Below are 6,316 nucleotides of genomic sequence, written 5' to 3'. Positions count from 1 at the left end.
GCCAGAAAGACTGCCATTCAGGCCATCGTCACCAGCTGCTTTGACCTTGGCTACGCCCTTTACGCTGGAATCTCCACCCAGCTCCTAGAAGTATTCAGACCATAGAATATGCTGCAGCCAGACAGACTCATTCTGGACCCCCAAATGAAGCCACATCGTCGCCCACCTAAGAGACCTCCATTAGCTCTCTATTTAGAAGAGATCCCAGTTCAAGATCCTCATACATGCCTACAACATCCTCCATGACCTAGGACCTGTCTTCATCAACCATTGACTGAACTTCCACCAACCCTCTAGACACTTCCTGCATCCATCGCAGCCACAGCGGTGGCGCTACTTCTCCTACATCGCTGACAGGACCTGGAATGACCTTCCCCTACAGCTCTGTACAGCCCCCTCACTGGCAGACTTTAGAAAGACACTCAAGACCTGGCTCTTCGACAGAGATACAGCGCCCAGATACCCATAAGAGTGACAGTGTAGCGCTTTACAGATGCTCTTTGACTGATTGATTGAAAGTAAAAATGTCAGTCAGGATAAGCCAATTGTACATGTTTTTGGGGTCAGGGCACCGGTCTGCTGTGCCCCAGTGTTAAGAGTCCATACACCAGCAACAGAATACAGCAAAAAGTGGGAGGGGTCGGGGGACCATGCAAATAGGGCATTTTCTTACAATGATAGATTATTTCTCCCCTTGAAATATTTGAGTTAGATCAACAGTATCCCCCACATTGCCATCCCATTTCCAAAACATCAATGTTGTTGATGGTATTGGAGGAGTAAGACACACTACAACTGCAAGCTTTGTTGGAACATTTTCAAAGACTGGGAGATCTGCAGTCAGGTTTCAAGCCAAAGAGAGGAATTCAGACTGCACTTCTTGACATGATGCGGACTAGAGTGCAGGATATTAGGGACAGGGAAAGCCTGTATGGCTTATTCTGTTAGATCTATTAGCAGTCTTCCATACCATAGACCATAACATGCTAGTGCAGCAAATGTACTAGATTGTAAGAGTGTCAGGTAGCTGGAAATGGCTTGCATGATTTCTGGTAGACTAATAGCTACAAGTGAAAATGGGAAGAAGATGTTTCTTATTTATCAGAGGACTTCTGGAGAACCCTCAGATACCATGCCTTTCCTCATTGTCATTCAAAATTGAAATGCAACCCTTACATAGGCTACATTGAGAAATGGAGACATCATTCATTGACCATGCCGATGATATACAAATAATTATCCTGTCCATTGGCCTAAAAAAACTTAAAACACTGAAATTCACCAGTTTAACCAGCAAACGAACCATAAATTTCTCCCCTGTCAATAGCATAACTTATAACATCACTGATGGTATCACAAATGCGTAATCAGTTACATCACTTATGACATCATCTATGCTAGAGCTGCTGAGATTTGACTATCAACAAAATAGGACAAAAGGGGTGTATGGATTTATGCCACAAGTGCTGACTATCTGCCAAGGCTCTGAAGCCATCCTCTACTGAGAACGGCCAAAGATTCATTCTCTGGGGGTTGGCTGCCTTCAAGAGTTGGGTGCTGGGCCTTGTTGTAAGCCAAGCCCTACGGCTAACCATCACTGTGAAGGGTTAAAGGCTGTGTGCAGTAGGTTGGCAATGCACAAACAATTCAAGGCTCGCCTACTACTGCTGCACATTGTCAATGGGTGCATGTAACAAGGAATAACCACCTGTGGAGAGTAAGGTGCGTGTCCTAGCCAACGGTCAGGCTCTGCTGACATACTCCACTTTACTTATCTTAATTGCTTGTGCAATAGGGGTTGACCACCTGTGAATGGTTTGGGTTTGTTCCCAGCCCCAATTGCACATAGCTGGGGAGAGTTGACCATTTGACTAGGTTCTGTGGCCAGCCTCACTGCGCACAGCTGAAGTGATATTCTATGTGTGTTGGTAGGCACAGGGTCTGGACCTGTGAGTATTAGTATCTGTGGATGCTGTCATCAGTGATAGTATAAATAAAGTTATCAGAGATGTCATAAGTGATGTCAACAATGGTCTCTGGCCAGTCACTGCACCGAACAAGCCAAGGTCAGCCAACCCTAATTTCCATGGCCTATACAATGGTGGCTGGCCGCAAGGCTTGATCTATGATTGATTTTGAGGATCTACGACTGATTTAAAGTTTGACATCTCCCCCAACTGATGGGCTGGAGGGTGGAAAGGAGGTCAAGATATGCTCACTCTACTCCCTTTATTGCCCTTTCATGTTTTGTTTCAGGACTCAGGGACTGAGTATTCGAGCCCTCACATGACTGCCACAACATTTCTTATAATGTTGTTGTGGACGGTCAGCTCTTTTTAGAGGATATATGGATCTAGATATCTTTAAAGGTGTTACACCTCATTTCTAGTATTGTTAATTATATACATGTTTATTTTAGTATGTCTTTAAGGCATGGGACCTGTTATGTTTCTGTCATAGCTCCACATTCTAAACAGAGCTTTGTAAATGTAGCATTCTCTCTTTGGAAGGCAGTTGTAACCTGGATGCCTTACTGTCAGGACTTATGCTGTGCTGCTCATTAAACTAATTACTCAACCTTCAAGGATTTCAAGGATTTCATTTATTACAAATTGGCAAAGGGGACCAATTCAACTCCAGCCATTCTCAACACAGGAGCTGAGTGATTTCGAACCTACTACGATTTTTTTTTTGGATTTTTTTTTGTTTGTTTGCTGTTGGCTTTGTTTAAGAACCACTTGAGGATCATTCATTTCTCCATTTGAGGTCTTTTCTGATGTTTCTGGCATCATTTTATGATTTTCTACTACTTGCTTGTCTCACCGCATTTTTCGAGTTTTTAACTGCTTATCGTGCTTCCTCCGCATTCGATCTTCTCTTTCCTTCATGTCAGGTTTTCGTCACACGCACAGCGTTCTACGGCTGACGGCGCTTCTGTCATCGCGCCTAGGCGTGCTGACGTATTTGCTGTTACCTAGCAACCACACGGAACTACACGGAGATCGACTTCAAGGTCTTCATTTTGTATTTCTCCCAGAGCGAGATGAGAGGTTTGAATTTGTAAGCCTTCACACGTCTATTTATCTCAAAGCGTTAGGTTTCTGTTTCAGTTATTTCAAAGCTACTGACATTTACAAGCAATGGTAACAACGTTTACAAGCAATGGTGAGCGAGCAGGCTTCTGCTTCATTTATTTCTAAGCAACTCTCAACATTAACAAGCAATGTTGTATGTGATTAACCTCTTACGTTAATTATATTTTAAACTGTTTTATTTTCTACTGTTTATGTTATTTTTTTTAACTTACTCAATTTTACAGTTGATTTTTTTTCTCTCCATCAATATATACGTGTTATACAATTACAAATTTCACAGTTATACCTAGTTTAACCTATTGACTTGCAACATGCAATTCGATCCTCCAGCGAAATTTTTACAAGTTAAAGGCGATCCTCCTATGCCGTGGGCTAGATGGAAAGAGGGATTCTTTAATTATATGAGGGCTATTGATGGAGAGCGTATAGGAGCTGAAAGAAAAAAAAAGCATTTTACTCCATTGTATTGGCTCTGAAGGTCAAGAAATATTCAGAACTTTGCCTCAAAGTTCGTTACCATCTGGCAGTGGTGATTCTACAAATTTTTACATAGAAGCTTTAAATTGATTGGAGAACAGGTTCAAACCAACGGCCAATATTGCCCTTAACAGGCTCAAATTTTACAGCAGAGCAAAAAAACAAGATGAATTGTTTGATGATTTTCTTACTTCCTTAAGAGCTTTATGTGTGCATTGCAACTTTGGGGCGATGTCTGATAAGATGATCCGCGATCCAATCATTGTCCATGTTAAAAATAAAAAGGTTCAGGAAAAACTTTGGTGCATGAGTGATCCCAAATTGGAAGAAGCTATTTCTATAGCCAAATCTACAGAGATGTCAGAAAAATTGATGAACATAGTTGTTTAAAAGAACTCCAGTACTAATGATTCCACTCCTCAAGAGGAAGTCTGTATTCTTAAACCCAAAATGGATGTCAAGAATTCTATTTCTATGCAAGGGAAAAATAAGATACCTTTCAACTATTTCAACAGCAGGAGAACTGTTCAATCCAATAACTCATATTCTTGTTTCTGGTGTGGTAGCAAATCACATATTGCTTCTTTTCAAGGATGTCCAGCCATCAACAAAGAATGTAATATTTGTGGAAGAATAGGACATTTTAGTAGTGTTTGCAGAGAAAGACGTTACAACACTCAAGCTTGTTTTGGTCAATCACGTGCATTCACCAAAAGCTTAGACTCTGCAAAAGTGTCTGCTATTAACAACACTGGGAATGCGGATCATGAATCTGTCAATGGATTTGTTGTTTCCCTTGTTCAAAAAGGTCGCGTAATTGTAAATAGTATGAAGTCACCTAAATGCATTTTCCAAATTCTCACTGTTGAAATTGAACTCATGGTGGACTCACGGTCCCCATGGACTATAATCACTAGAGAATATTTTAACGAAAAACTGAAAAATGTATGTGGCATTTCTAATCTGCAACAATCAGATATTATTGCTGAGGGTTTTAATGGGTCTAGCATTGATATTGAAGGATATTTAAGAGTACCTCTAATTTTTAAAAGTAGGCCAGCACACATAAAATTATACATTGCTGTGAAAGGAGTTAATGTTCTTGGGTGGCAAGACCAATGGGAACTAGGTATCACCTTAAACCCTTGTGCTAAAGATCCTGTTTCCCTGTGTAGTGAGCACGATATGGTAAGCTCCATGTGCCAAAGCTTAGAAATTAAAGCAGACCTGTCTTTTTGGAGTGACAAGTACAACAAAAAATATTGTGACAAGTTGGGAAAATTGAAACATTTTGCAGACAAAATTGTCCTTAAGGAAGGTGCACTTCCTGTAAAACAAAAATTGAGAGGGGTTCCCCTTAATATTAGAGATGAGTTAAAAGAAATCTTAAATGATTTGCTCAACGACAATATTATTGAACCTGTAAAATTCCCTGAATGGGTTTCATCCATAGTTTTGGTACGGAAGCCTGATCAGAAATTGAGAGTTTGCATTGATTTGAGAGCTCTTAATTCTAACATCATGATTGATTGCCATCCCCTCCCTAATATTAATGACCTTGTTTCTTTGTTTGATGGTGCGCAGATATTCTCCACCATGGATCTTAGGTCAACGTACCATCAAATTGAACTGACTGAAGAGTCAAAGAAGTATACTGCATTCATTACACCTATGGGGCTTTTTCAGTATACAAGGATGCCATTTGGGTTGGCTTCAGCCGCCTCTGTTTTTCAGAGAGTGATGTTTCAAATTTGTAGAGATCTAGGTTCTTTTGTCCAATGCTTCCAGGATGACATTTTAGTTTTTTCCAAAAATGAATTGGAGCATGTGTCACATTTAGATCAAGTTTGTACAAGACTTGAGCGTAGTGGACTCACTTTAAAAGCACATAAGTGTAAATTATTTTATAAATCAGTGGAATATTTAGGACATACCTTGTCTGGCAAAGGTTTAGTTCCAAATAAATCTAATGTAGAAGCTATTCTTAAAGCTCCAGCTCCAGCCAATAGGGAACAATTACTGTCCTTTTCAGGTATGTGCGAAAACTACAGTAAGTTTGTCGAGAATTTCGCAACCAAAATGGAACCGCTAAGGAAATTGCTAAGGCAGAAAGCTATTTTTGATTGGAAGGGTGAACAAAATAAGGTGTTTGTAGAAATTAAAAATGAAATTGTAAACGCTCCCATTTTGAAACCATTTAGAATAGGCTATAAGTGCATCATCACTACCGATGCTAGCTTATATGCTCTTGGTTGTGTTTTGTCCCAACTAGATGGTAATACTGAATGGAATGTTGCCTTTTCTTCAAGAACACTCAATGAAACAGAATGCAGGTATGCGGTCATTGAGAGAGAGTTGCTCGCATATGTGTCGGCAGTAGAACATTATAGGATTTATGTTTGGGGCAGCAAATTTATCCTTAGGATAGATCATAAACCCTTAATACACATTTTGTCAGTTGGTGGAGGTTGGAACTCTACGGCAAGAATTGCACATCTGGCATCGAAACTTCAAGAATATAATTTCTCTGTGGAGTATATTCCAGGTAAAAAAAATGCAACTGCAGATTTCCTTTCACGTCTTCTTTGTGAAGATTTTGTTGATAAAGTAAATGCAGTTAAAGATCGTGATTATGTTTTGAGAATTGCTGACTTAATTCCTTCTCAATATCAGGATATCACTGAACAGAAATGGTTAGAGTCTTAAGGTGCAGATGATAAGTATGTTCTTCTTAAAAAATGTGT

Source organism: Lissotriton vulgaris, unplaced genomic scaffold (assembly GCF_964263255.1).
Source record: "Lissotriton vulgaris unplaced genomic scaffold, aLisVul1.2 SCAFFOLD_985, whole genome shotgun sequence".
Classification (NCBI taxonomy): Eukaryota; Metazoa; Chordata; class Amphibia; order Caudata; family Salamandridae; genus Lissotriton; species Lissotriton vulgaris.
Note: the sequence above shows the minus strand (reverse complement) of the source record.